This window comes from Arvicola amphibius, chromosome 5 (genome assembly GCF_903992535.2).
Source record: "Arvicola amphibius chromosome 5, mArvAmp1.2, whole genome shotgun sequence".
Classification (NCBI taxonomy): domain Eukaryota; kingdom Metazoa; phylum Chordata; class Mammalia; order Rodentia; family Cricetidae; genus Arvicola; species Arvicola amphibius.
The window spans coordinates 60,868,245-60,882,652 of NC_052051.1; positions in this window are offsets into that span (position 1 = coordinate 60,868,245).

Below are 14,408 nucleotides of genomic sequence, written 5' to 3' on the forward strand. Positions count from 1 at the left end.
GTGTGTGTGTGTGTGTGTGTGTGTGTGTGTGTGTGTGTGTGCTCATGCACACACGCATGCGTGACATACTGGATATCCCTGAAAACATCTCAAGCCTTGAAAAGTCACATTATTTTGTTACTTAACAACAAAGGCTCTTGTGTACTTAATTAGAAATTTAGGTAATTTTATCTCTTATTAAGAATGACCTTGATAGAAATGATAGGATGGATGGATAGATGGATGGATGGATGGATGGATGGATGGATGGATGGATGGATGAATAGGGCCTTTCCCTCTACATTTCTTCTATTATATATTTTCTATGATAATGCTTCATGACTAGGGCTCCCTACATTTTTCACTGAGTCTGCTTTACAATTTCAGCACACTATTTTGTGTTGTATCCTGCAAAGTAAGTAGATCCAGTTTATTTAAAAATAAACTTGCAACAGTTGGGGCTATAGCTTAGTGGGAGAGCACTTGACCTTTATGCACTGACATCCTAAATTCAGTCTCTAATGCCACCAAGATAAACATTTGTATAAACACACATGCACGCACGTGAGTGCATGCATGCACGTATGTGCACACATACATCCACGCATGCATGCGTGCGCACATGCGCGCGCACACACTCACACACACAATTTTACCTCAGGAAACAGCATTCAGAACTCTCAGCACAGATGCACCCTTGCCATCACTTTGTCTTAGCAAGCTCCATGTTTTCATAATGACCTGGTCTGCAGATGAATTTACAGTGTCAGAATAGCCTGGAGTTTCCTAAGAATGTTGCTAGTCTCCTTGTGTATCTGCTCCTTGTCCCGTCCTATCATTTTATGTTAAAATAGCCGACTTGTCAAGTTCTCTGGCCTTTCCGAGATGAGCCCTAGAAACACAGGAATACATAGATGTCTTTTTATATAGGCTTTTTCTTGCCAAATTTAGCTACAGGGGGGATCTGAAAGGCAAATGTGTTGACAAATGACAAGATGTAAGGCACTGTAAAAATACTATTTCGTGTACACCATTTCCTGTTATGGCACATATCGATTTTGAGTTTGTTCTAAATGAGTTGCTTATTAAGAGAAACATGTCGCCTTTTGAACTATTCAGGTTTGCTTTTTGCATTCTCTAGAAGTAGCTGCTAAACAAACAAAAATCTTTGCCTCAAACGTCATAATCACAAAGAAATGTGAATTTCTCTTTGAGAGATTGCATTTAAAAACAATTTTAAAAGGTTTTATTTGGATCAGAAGTAGCTTGGGCAGAAATAGGTAAAGTTTTCCGCTGGTCTTGCTAGCAAAGGATATCTTGCTGAAGACATGCTGAAGAATGTAACTGTAGCCTCTGTTAAAATGAGTGTTCTTCAATAACGATGCACAGATAGAAATATGGCCATGGGATTGTATTGTCTATATTTCACTTATGTCAAAATCTTTGAAGTTAAATTTGGCATTGGAAATATCATTCATTTTGGTGAGGCCCTTGGAAATTTGAACCTCCTGAGTGTTAATGTGTAATTGATTCCAATCTATTGATTATATATTATTGTAGTTCCGATACCTATGGATGATAATAAAAGGAGTGTCAGTCCAATTTCTTCTTTAGCTAAATTGGATTATCTTTTAATATACATTATTGGGTATTGAAAATGATGTCATTGGAAATTTATCTGTAATTGTTATTCTTCATCAAGCCTCAGCATACTTAAAGCTAGGTTAATATGATATCACATGACCGTAAGGGATGAATCAAGTTGTAGCTAGTAACTGGAATGAGTAACAAATGAAGAAAACAAATTTGAACATAGTTTCCTTAAGCACCCCAGGATTTTCTAAACATAAAAATTTGAAACAAAACAAGCAAGCAAACAAACAAACAAAATAACAAAATGGGCTATTTTGTTATTGACCTCCTTTTGCAAATTCATGTCAAAGGAAGCATCAGATCTCAGCTAAGGTTATGATCTAGATGACTTATGGGAGCTAAAACACTTAGGTTTAAATAGTGCTAGCCAGAGTCTGCTCTGTGTCACTAATGCTAATTGCAGTTGTCCTAGTGATTTTGCTACCTCTGGAAAGAGCATGGCAAGCAAGCACCTTCTAGGGTAGACAAAGCACATGGTGGATACAGCTCCGAGCTCAAGGTCTGTCTTCCCTCACCAGCTTGGACCAGACCTCATTGTGTTAGGCAGCAACGCAGGTCTAACCATCTTTCTTAACTGAGTCCAAACAAGAGGAAATGGCTGGAGTTGGTAAAGCCCTCCTGTATTCCACATGCAGCTAAGAAAGAGGTCCACTTCCCTATCCAGTCTGTGAAACACACTTTTTAACCCCACATTTTCCCTACTGCCTGCCCTAGCCCGCCTATCTACACCAGATCCTTTTCTGTTTGGTCTTCAGGGTGGGGATTATGTTGAGGTCAGTATTTCAAAGCTTGATACAGGATGTCCCTTCAGCGTTCTGAATCCTGGCTCAGGGAAACTACTGATAAACCAAGCCTTTGCTCTTGATTTCCCACAGAGATGAGGAAGAGAAAAAAAAGCCTCGCTGCCGAAGTGACTCAGGAGAAATGGGTAGAGTGCATTTCCCCACCCTAGCAATCCCCTGCAGCCCTCCCCACCGGGCTGCACCCATAACGCACTCCCACACACCATCTCTGCCTCTCTTTTTTTCTTCCCACTCTTTGGCTTATGCTGCTCTTTTTTTGGTCTCTAGCCCTAGTTATGACAGTTGATTGACGTAGCTGGCAGTTCCGCTAGTGCCTGGTTAGGCAGAACTCCTCATGGAAGGCTAGCATACAAAACAAAGAACAGACAACAGGGCAGGAAGGAAGACTGAATCAAACAGAACCAACCGGGAGAGGAGCAATATTGTTTGCTGAAAATATTTTTAAATTTTCCAAAAAGAGGGAGCAAACCTTTAAAAGATTGTTTGAATCATCTGCCCCACCCCCTAACCATCCCTTTATCCTCCCACAGACACCCCACTGTCTGGCTTCTATCTCTCCATCTGTTTTCTTCCTCATAAGGTCCCCCCTCTTCAGTCACACAATTTTAACAGTAACTTCTCCCTCTTTGTAACCTTTGTTAGGGCCAAGAATCCCTTCAGCTTACTTACTTCCTATTCAGACTGTTGAATTGTGATGGGAACAAGTAAAATCATGAGGAATTATTGTAGGTCTCTTTTCATTGAAAAACCTTTCTACTGGTCTTATTGAAAACAACGTATTATGCTGACCCCAATACCACCATTATGCAGGATGCAGCACCATCCCCATAACGCACTGTGAAGCTCTCTCATGTGGTACCTTTCTATATTCTCCCACGGCTTAAAAGTCTATTGAGTGAGCCTGTTCCCTCAGCATCCTCCAAGTCTCCTATCTCATTTTAAAACAACAAGCTATTGATCACTGAAGTCATCTGAATAAATTAAAGTGTCCTCTTCATTGGCACCAGTGTGCCTGGTGATGTTATCAAGATAAAGAAACAAACAACAAATGGCAAGAATTCGGACCTTACTTGTTATTTTCTGATTTTATAACAAAGGATATTATCTACACTGGTTAGGCTAAAAGTTTCTGACTTCATAAGAGGCAGAATTTGCCTTTTATTTCTTTCTCCGTCTCTTGTTCCTGGTAATTCGGAGTACTCTTGAATCTCCCTTTTCTTGTACTGATATGTCAAACTATAAATCAATGCTTTTATGGAGACCATTTTCATGTACTTGATTTTCTGGGTTTTTAGCAAACACATCTGCTTTTTGAAGAGTTTTTTTTTTAATTTCACAGATCATTCTAATATTATTTTAATAGTGTTATGGTCTGAATCTGAATCCCATTCTCTCTACTCCCGACCTTTGTTAGGGAAGTGCTATTTACTGAAGCTGTGGAATGGTTAAGGGCTAAGCCTGTATGGTAGAAGCAGGTCCTTGAAATTTATATCAGCCTGGCCGGGCGGTGGTGGCGCACGCCTTTAATCCCAGCACTCGGGAGGCAGAGGCAGGCGGTTGTCTGTGAGTTTGAGACCAGCCTGGTCTACAAGAGCTAGTTCCAGGACAGGCTCTAAAGCTGCAGAGAAACCCTGTCTTGAAAAAACCAAAAAAAAAAAAAAAAAAAAAAAAGAAAGAAATTTATATCAGCCTGGATCCTGCCACTGTGCTAACTGGGCACCATGATGAAAATAGTTCCCACCACATGCCCTTGCCACCATGACCTGAACTATCCTGCCATGCCTTCTGATTGCATCAAACATACCTAGAGAGAGGTCTAAGGTCTCAAAACTGAGGAAACCAATGATAAACTGAAGAAAAATGAACAAATACTTCACTGTAGAAGATATACAGGAAAAAATACCACACAGAAGATGCTGTGTGTTATTAGTCATTGTCCAAATGCAAATCAGAACTATTGAGGTAGTAAAACTGATAGTATTTGCCCTGGCAATCCTGCCTCACATGAAATGGGACTTGAAGTCATCTGCACCACTGGTGGGAATGCAAAAAGTCACAGCTTTGGAAAGCAACTTGACATTTTTCTAAAATACACACTTACTTTAAGGTCTGTCCATTCCATTTCGTGGTTTCCCTCAAGAGAAACCACGTGAAACAATATGCCCACACCATGCCTTAGTAGTGCATGTTCATGGCAGCTCTATTTGCAATCTGCTTACACTTCTAGTTAGGAACACTCACATATCCTTGCACAGGTGAATGGATAAACTAATTGAGATATCTAACTAGCAGACTATTATGTAGCCTATAAGAATGGCAAGGGCATGGAACCCTTGAACTTCTCTTGAAGTGAACAAAACTTTCAGCTGTATCTCTGAAATTGTCCACTTGCCTGGGCTTTGTAGAGACTCTCAACATCTAGACTTATTTCAGTGGTTATCTACAGCCTTTAGTTCTTTTTGCTCTATATGTTCTTTTTGTCTACTGTTGTATAGACTTGGGAAATTCCCAAGTCTTAGGTTTAGGATGGGAAGCAGACTGACAAAAATAAATGAATTGCATACAGCAATACCTTGTATCAGTTAGCAGCATTGAAGTAGTACCTGAAGCTCTGGCAATAGATGGTAAACTCAAGCAGAGAACATAGAAGTAGAAGAAACAGGACTAAAAATTATTCTAAGATTTTTTTTTAGTACAGAACTAACATAAGCTGCAAAATGGATTAAGTATGAGAAACTAGAGAATTTGGAATAAGAGGAGAGCTGAGGATCAAAATGAAATTGAAGAAGTGTTTGGCATCCTATAGTGATGCTACCTGATTACTTAAAAACATTTGTGGGAAAAGAAGGGAGCAATAAAATAAAGAGGACATAGATTTCCAACAGTGTGCTTGGTAAGACAAGAAACAGTGCTTTTAGTAATAATGAGAACGCTTCAGAAAGAAAGTATACTGACATGGTAAGGATGGTGCTTAAAAGAAATCCCACACTAGCTTAGCTGTAAGACTTCCTACAACAACATGGTGATTCTGCACCACCAGAATTCTTCTGTGGAACACTTCTAAAATTTCCATCATGCTTCGCTAGAAGTTCATCCATGCACTGGGTACACAGAGATATTAAACTCCATCCTGTCTTTCCCATGGAATATTAACAGTTTTTGAAGAGTCTAGGCAAATAGACCTCCTTAATTATTAATTACGTTAACCATCTTGAGTTGGTTGTATCAGCATTGAGTACTCAATTATAAACTAGTTGATAAAATTTAATCCTGTAAGGAATCTTAGCCAAATGTTTGTTCAATTTTCTATGTGATTAAATTGGGTCAGAAAACCATAAATCAAGGGAGATGGCACAGTGGATAAAGTGATTGAGGTACCAGCAGTGAGTGTCTGAGTTCAGAGCCCCAACACCCACATAAACACCAGGGCATACTTCTATGACCATAGTTTTGAGGGAGTGACAGCAGGGATAGATCCAGAAAGCTTGCTTGCCAGGCAGCCTATTCAAAATATTGAGTACTGGTGATAGACACCATCACAAAAACGTAAGCTGGAAAGGGGTAGAAGACAGCCAGCATCTCCTTCAGCCTCCACAGGGATGAGCATTGGTGAGCAATCCTCCCAACAGATACTCTAAGAATAAACAGCTTGACTAAGCCACAGCTCATTAATAGAAGACTCCCCGTTAAGATGCAGAAGTGTCTAGACATCCTGCTTTCTTTTTACTTGAACAACAAAGCACTTAAATAAAAACATAAACATTTACATTGTTTTTAAATAACCATTAGGTAAAAAAAATAAATCTATATGATCAATACCAACAGGAATAGCAGATGTGGAGCCGAAACCATTCTACTACCAACATCTAGAAATAGCGGAAAAACACACCAAAGGTTCATTTACCACGTATCTGAATTCGAAGGGTAACAAGTCAAAGCCACAGGTGACAGAAACAGGGAAGCTCAATGCTCAATCATAAGCATGGGAGCTGTCTCACAGCAGCCTTGGGATGGAATTCTCAAACCCGGCCTTAGCCATGGGCATAGAACTGCAAACCACACTTAAAAGCAAGTGTTAAGACCTTGGGTAGTTGTGATGCTAGGACGTAGAACTGAAACTGACCCTCCAAGCCACAGTCTCAGAGAAAACTAAAAGAAGGAGAAAATAGTCCACCACTCAAGGGATATAAACAAGAAGCTTGCCCGTTATTTCCAGGGAGAAAGTGTTTAATGAAACCTCATGCCAGAAACATGCCCAGATCCAATACCAGTCTGAAGTCCCATGGCCTCCATAGTTCAGAACTTCCTCCAAAGGAGAAAGGAAGTTTTTAAGTTGTGCTTGAACCACACAGTCTTAGAAAATGCAAATTACTATAGATTGATATGTTGTTAACGCCAGTAGTTTTGAATGTACATACACACCACCACCACCACCACCACCACCACCATGGAAGATGAAATCGCAGCTAAATCTTATGAACTATGAGAGCAAGCAACACAACTTGCTAGTGTATCATCGACTGCTCTCCTAGTATGCCTTAGGCCCCAGCTTTTACCGTTAATGTTCGCTGTCACCTCTCAAAGGTGGGTATCTGTACCTTTGCCCGAGGGCTTCCTCTGAAGCAGCAGCAGAAGTTTTGCCTACAGCAGGCTCCACAGTTACAAGGCAGTAACTCCTGCAGAACAACCCTCAGCCAAGGACCTGTACATCCCACGGCCCTCACTCCCTTGCAACAGGGGGATTGGGTGATGAGTCTGAAGCATGCCTCCTATGCTGTCTGCCATGCTTCCCTTGCCTCCTAAATAACACACATGTATGAATCTTCTTAAGGCTAAGCTGAGGACAGCAGCATTAAGAACACAATAAGACAGCAATGGGATCTCACTGCAAGACAAGTCTAAAGCGCTGGAGAGAGAATGAGAAACTCGAGTAAACAGTAAACAATGGAAGAAGTGCATCCAGAATGAAAATGAAGGAAAGTTGTAGAATAAAATCTCCAGTCACTGAGCCCCCAAGAAATGGTATGAATGAAAGGTTGGACATAGGCAAGAACCAATTCATGAACAAAAGCATAAATCTTGGGAAATTATCAAGAATAGCAACAGGACTAAAAAGAAGAGAGGCGTTGTGCTCAGAGTATTCTATGCAAAAGTATGAGAAATATCTTACTGGTGACTTTGCATGTATACACTGAAAAGGATTGATATTATTAATTCATTTTTATTAAAAGTCATGAAAACTTTGAAAGGAAGATATAAGTTAGCAGAAGGATCTGAGAAGGCAAAGGCACTGGTAAAGATTATTTAAAGGAAATGCAAAAAATGGAAATATTCCAAAACAGAAACAGCATGAAGGATTCCAGGTTTAAAGAAAAAAAAAATCTCACTTCAAGAAACCTAAGACCTGAGCAACATAGATAAAAGTAAATTTAGGTTAATAGACATTCCTTGTAAAGTTGTAAAAAGAAAAGAAACTCTGAAAGGCGACTCAGCAAAGCAGAATGCCTATGTGGGACCCTCCCTGCAAGCACTGTCAATGCCTCTGAAAACAAACAAGAGAGGGAAAATAATGTGTCTGAAACATTAGCAGAAAAAAATTGCCAACTGTGAATTCTAAGCCCACCTGATCTATTGCTGGTGAGTAAAGTCAAAACACGACTTATCTTCAGGTGAATAAAAACCGAGAGTCTGATACACCTCATTCCTTACAGGGGACACCAAAGTTAGCTTTCCAGAGAGAAAGTCATGGAAAGGGAGAAGATAGGAGAGGGAATAGCAATGATTACAGGGATAAATATTCCAGGAAACTTCAAGCAAACATTTGACTGTAACTACTAAGAAAGTTGGAAAATGTTCCTTTGAAACTAGTAAAGAAAGATAGAAAAGTATAATTAAAAATAACTTTACCAATCTAATATATAAAGCAAGGACAAAGAAATAATCATATCAATAAAAATGAAAAAAATGCCGTAGAAGCTGATATATACACATACCCATACACCAGTGATCACAATGAAAGTCCACACAACAGAGGAACTCGCAGGCTGGACTTTCAAAATCTAATCACTACACATGAAACACACTAAAGCCAATAGCACACGTGGGTGACGGCAACTCCAACCGTAAAATGGCAGATTGCAAATACATTTTTATTGATTTTAAGAGGAGACCACTAGAAGGCTACCGAATCTTATTGTGTGTACCAACCAGCTACTGTTAATAATGACGTACCCCAAATTTTAGTAGTTCAAAATACAAGAATCCTGAGTTTCAGGTCAAGCAGGAACTTCTACTGACTTTGCTCATGATCGGCACCCTGGGCTCCCTCATGCACCCGTTGTTGAAAACTTTCTCATGCTTATTAGTCTAGGATGGCTTGATTGGCATCCTAGCCTTTGCTTGGCAGAGAGGAGTTTGCCACTTGGCCACAAGGTCTCATCTTCCAGCAGGCTTGCCTGAGCTGTTACAGAATGCTGAGTGAGAAAAAACACATGGAATGCCTCTCCAGGTCTCTCCTTAAAGAGGCACCCTGTCATTTCTGTCCACTAAATTGGCCAAAACAAGTGCAAGAGCAACCTACATTTAAAGGGTGGGGGAATGGACCTCACCTTTCAAGAGGGGGTCACAGCATCCTGCCCAAGTCCAGGAATATCCCCATAGATATTTATCAGAGCAATCAATGGAATCGAACTCGCACAGCATAGCAGATGCTAACAAATATGAAGCTAATGTTGCTCCGGTGTCTGATAAATGGATCCTTAAGGTTAAGCGCACAGTTGAGTAGTCAGAGTCAATATGTAATATGAAAAATGAACAGGTTATCTGAATCTAAAATAATCTGTCCTATATTTAACAAAACAATGCTTAAAATCTCTCTGAAATACATTAGAATTATTGTAAATTCACAGTTATTGAGACATATGTTAAGCTCCACACAAGCTAAAGGAAAAGATAAAGTAAGAAGGATGCTTAAGATATAAATAACAAAGCAACATTGTTAGAATTATCTAGTTAACATATGTGGAGCTCTCAATTAAGGTATACACATTTCTTTAAAGCTACCATTGAAGCATTTATAAAAACTGGCTGTATTTGGCTCAAAGCATTCTGGATGAATACCATGTTATTTATATTAAGCTACCTGTATTATATTTCTAATCATATTTCACAGGTGGGAAAAATTATGAATATGTATATATACAAATACATTTCTTCAATATGAAAATATAACACCCACCCCCTATAAAGATTCCCGAGTTTAGCAGCATAAAAACACATAGATATACCATATCAAATGTAACACAGTAATGAAAATTAGAAAACTATTTAGACCCAAGGGGCAATGGATGGGTTACATTTATAGGATATAGTTAAAACCATACTTAAAGAAAATGTATGCCTTTTAGAATACCAACTAGCAAAAAAAGGTGGGAAAATAATAGTAGTTAATGTTAACTCAATATTAGGGCCCTGTATAATTTCATTTAATCTAAGAACAATCCATTGAGAGAACTGCTACAATCTTTATCTTTGTTCAACAGATAAGGAAATTAAATCTTGGGCCATCACTCATTTTCTCAGGCTTCCATAGTGATAGGATGGGAACACTGCCACTCTTAGTCCAGAGCATGCGCTGGGAGAATCCTAACTCTTCCTCTCTCTTTACCTTCCCCAGGTGGAGGAAGAATCCTCTGCCACATACTCCCACACAAGGTACTGTCTCACCATGGTCCAAAACAGTAGTAGCCATGGACCGAAACTTCCCTGCTTTCAGTTGATTTTCCCAGCATTTTGTCACAGCAGTGGAAATCCTACCTACCCTTGGAAGAATTGCAGCAACATTATGAAATATAAATAAATAGAGAGGCACCCTCCTTTCTGAAATTATTTCATGTGACCATTTTCAGACATGTCCTTGTCCCATTTCCATCACACATTCCCAATCACCTGTAAAATACCCATTTTGAAAACCGTCTCTGACCCTATCTTGCTTTATATTCCATGGAAGAGGTTTGGTATATGTATGCATCATCTCAAACATTTCAAATTCTAGTGTTCCATTGTGTTTCAAAGTTGTTATCATACTTTCTTCTGCTTCTGAATTTAATATTTCCAATTAGGCTGACAATGACAGAAAAAAGCAGGCAAATTCTCCAGATAACTATGCCTAGGAGGCTTCATATAAAAATTAACATTCTTACAGACAATCAGAGCATTGGATGGATGAAATAGTTTCTGAGAAACTGGTCAAAATAGCGGAACTTATTAGATTGAATTTTCCAGGTATTTAACTCACTGAGGTATAAAAGAATAATATGAAGACCGCCAAGAGAAAGTAATCTTTATTAATCTGCAAAATCCTGTATGATTTAGGGACTAAAGAGATTACTCAGTAGTTAAAAGCATATTTGGCTCTGGAGGAGGATTCAAGTTTAATCCTGAGCACACCTGTCAAGCTGCTTGTAATCACCTCTAACTAAAACTTCAGAGAAATTTGCTGTCTAGCCTTCTAGAGAGTCTTCACTCACACGGGTGCACCCCCCTCACACACACACATATAAACATACTTTAAAATAAATATATCCAAAAGTTATATGATCAATTTAAACAAATACTAGTAATAGGGAATATTAAAGAAAGCAATTATCCAAAGTATGGCAGAAATGCAAACCTAACAAGAGTGACTTTGACAAATTTTACTTTCTAGAAAGATTCCCACTTACATTTTTTATAGACTTTTGGAACGAGAACAAAATACAAATGTTCTGGACTGGTAAGAAATAGATCAATAGTAACTCAAACAAGGTCACTCTTTATGAATTAAAATCTCTGTTGTCATGAAATAACAAACCGACAGAGCTGTTCTCCAAACTCATGGACCAGTTTACACATATACAAGTCCAATTCCACTACTCAGGCTCTTCTCCAAGCCCTAAGTTTGATACCTGAATCATCCGAGTATGAGGTGCACCCAAATCCCAGACTCTGCTTGGATAATTTCAAGCTGGAGACAAAGAAAGAAAACTAGTTATCTAAATGTTGTTTCTTCAAATAGTCACTTAAAATTAATAATTTCATTTTTCTGGTAGCAGCAGTACATGTGTCCAGAGACAAAAATAACACATTGTAAAATAGATAACATTTAGTAGAGAAAGCTTTTTTGAGGTCCCGACAGAAATATATATTGAAGGGATAAAAAAGTGTTGATACATTGATTTGAATTTTTGTCAATAAATCACATCTTGGGTTATTTAATAGTGAATAGTTAATCACCTCAGTGCCCCCTCTTACTAAAAAAAATTAAAGTGGAATGCTGCTACTCATAAATGGAAAATATGTCTATATAAGTCTTGCTTTCCAGTGAAAGAATACACAGGAGAATTAGCAAATGTGGTATAGATTGGGTGGAAGCAGGATATTAGTTTGCTTTTCTCAGACAGGCTATCCAGGGAACTAGCCAATTTCCTCTTTGCTCTCTCTATATTAGGTAGCCTTGAGTTGAATATTGTAAGATTATGAATAGCAAAAGGCATTCAAATTGGTTAAAATCCAGGACCATCAGTCAAGAATGTGCTACAGAAAGAGAGAAATCACAGGGGTTATGAACTAGTGGGGAATAGAACACACACACACACACACACACACAGAGAGAGAGAGAGAGAGAGAGAGAGAGAGACACCGTTAGTGACCTATTGCTTGAGACAGAATATTAGCAAATGCAGATGACTGACTCCACATGAACTTTAACCACCATCATGAAGTGACTAGCATGGTTCATATTAATTTTAGTTTTTAATTCTTATGAATTTATCTTGGTGGATGATGGGTAGGAAGTCAACCCACAACTTTTCTTAAGTGAATCCTTTCCCACATACACTTTGGGACATTTTGTATTCTAATAAATGTGGTTAGCCAACTATGGCTGATTTTCCGGAAGATCTCCCACTTTTAATATGTAAATTTGTACATGGCACACCATCTTTCCAGGCCTTAAGCATATATCACTAAACCTCTCATTTAGGATTTTGTACTAAGACCCCTAAGCTGTGTACAGGATCTCACAGACGGTCCATGAGAAAGATATCACAGTGGGTGGCCACAGTTACATAACAACAGAGTTACTAAATTTCTTTCATGAAAATACCTATAAATTCATTTAACTGACATTTTTCTTTATAGTAAAGTATATAAAGTTATACTTCATCCAAGATTCTAGTTAATTTATTCGACACAGCTCGCAAAAATAAATTTAAGGAATGAGACACTGCATTGGAGTTATAGAAACCCTAGCTCATGTCATCCCAGACACAGAAGCTGAGGAAACTATGAAAATATAAAGTAGAATTTTGATACATGACCATTTTAATTATTACAGTGCATCAGAAAATATAGGTTAATCTACTCAAAATGTATGCCCTAAAAGTTTCTTTCTTGAATTTCTTGACTGAAAAGAATAAGTAAAACCTACCTCTTCCTGGTGCCTCTCCTAGCTAAAGTGACTGGATGGCATGCTTCTCTACAATAAAAAGCAGGATAAATTTTAGTGAAGATAATTCCCTTCCAGAATAAAAGAGTAAATTATCACAGGACGTGCCATTTTCCTGCTTAGAAAAACACAGCACATGCCTAGAGAACTGATAGTTGCTACAAACTAGTCACCATCAAAACAAGGGGAAGAGGGCTACCCAGAGATGCAGCCCTCAAAGTGCAGGGTACCATAGCATGGCTCCAGCAGCCCCAGCCTGGCCTTTTGTGTGACTTACAATACCAAGAAACCCAATCCATAGTGGTTTTCAGTTTTCTTTCTCTTTCCTTTCTAGATAATATAATATAATTGCATCATTTTCCCTTTCCTTTCCTACCTCTAAATCCTCCCATATACCTTCTTACTATCTTTCAAATTCATGGACTTTTTTTAATTGTTGTTCCATAAATATATGTATGTATATATACATATACTAAGTATAACTTTCTCAGTTCATATAATGTTACTCATCTTTTCAAGGCTGATCATTTGATTGTGGATAAGGATTTAGTGTGTTCTTCCCAGTGTTACTGAGTAGTTGCCTGTAGTTCTTTGCGCGGGGTTGAGTCCTCTTGGGTTAACCACTTTCCACTCTGCATGTCTATTGGTGTTATCCTGCTTTAGGCAGTGATGCTGGTGAGATTTTATGGGTGTAGCTTCTAACATTCCGAGGAGACACGATCTCACAGCAAATTCCCTGAGCTTCTGAATCATACAGTCTTTAGTATCTTGGAACTGAAGACATATCATTAATAAAATGTTTCCCATTTCCATATAATTTAATGGGAGTAGCTTTTTATTTACAAACATTTCAGTATTCATAAATACAAACCTTGGTGCAGTGGATTGAGTAGCACCAGTCACAGAGTAGAGACCGTGCTTAGAAAAGGAAAGAAAATCACAGTGGCAATAACAACAGCAACCGAGAGTAACAGCACTGTTCCCTGCCCGTGTGCTAAAGGTTTCAGAAGAATTACTTCAGAAGTGCTTGTTCTTATTTGCTTTTTGCTGCTGTGATAAAAAGCTGACAGGAATCAACTTGGGAGAGGAAAAGGTTTACTTGTTTTACAGGTTATAGACTGTCACTAAGGGAAGACAGGCAAGATGCTAAAGGAGAAACCTGGAGGCAGAAACTAAAACAAAAGCCACAGGGGAATGCTGCTTATGAGCTGGTTCAATTCGCCTGCCTAAGCTTGGTACTGCCCACAGTGGGCTGGGCCCTCCATGATCACTTAGCGTCATACCTATTGGTCAATTGGTGGAGGCAATTTCTGAATTGCGGTCTGCTCTTCCCAGGATGTCAAGTTGGCAACAGAATTAGCCAGGATGGAGCTGCTCAAGATTGCCCATCATGTTGCCGTGTTAAAAACACTGGGACCAAGAACAATTTAGGGGAGGAAAGGGCTTACATTAGCTTACAGGTTATATACTGGAGAAAGTTAGAGAAG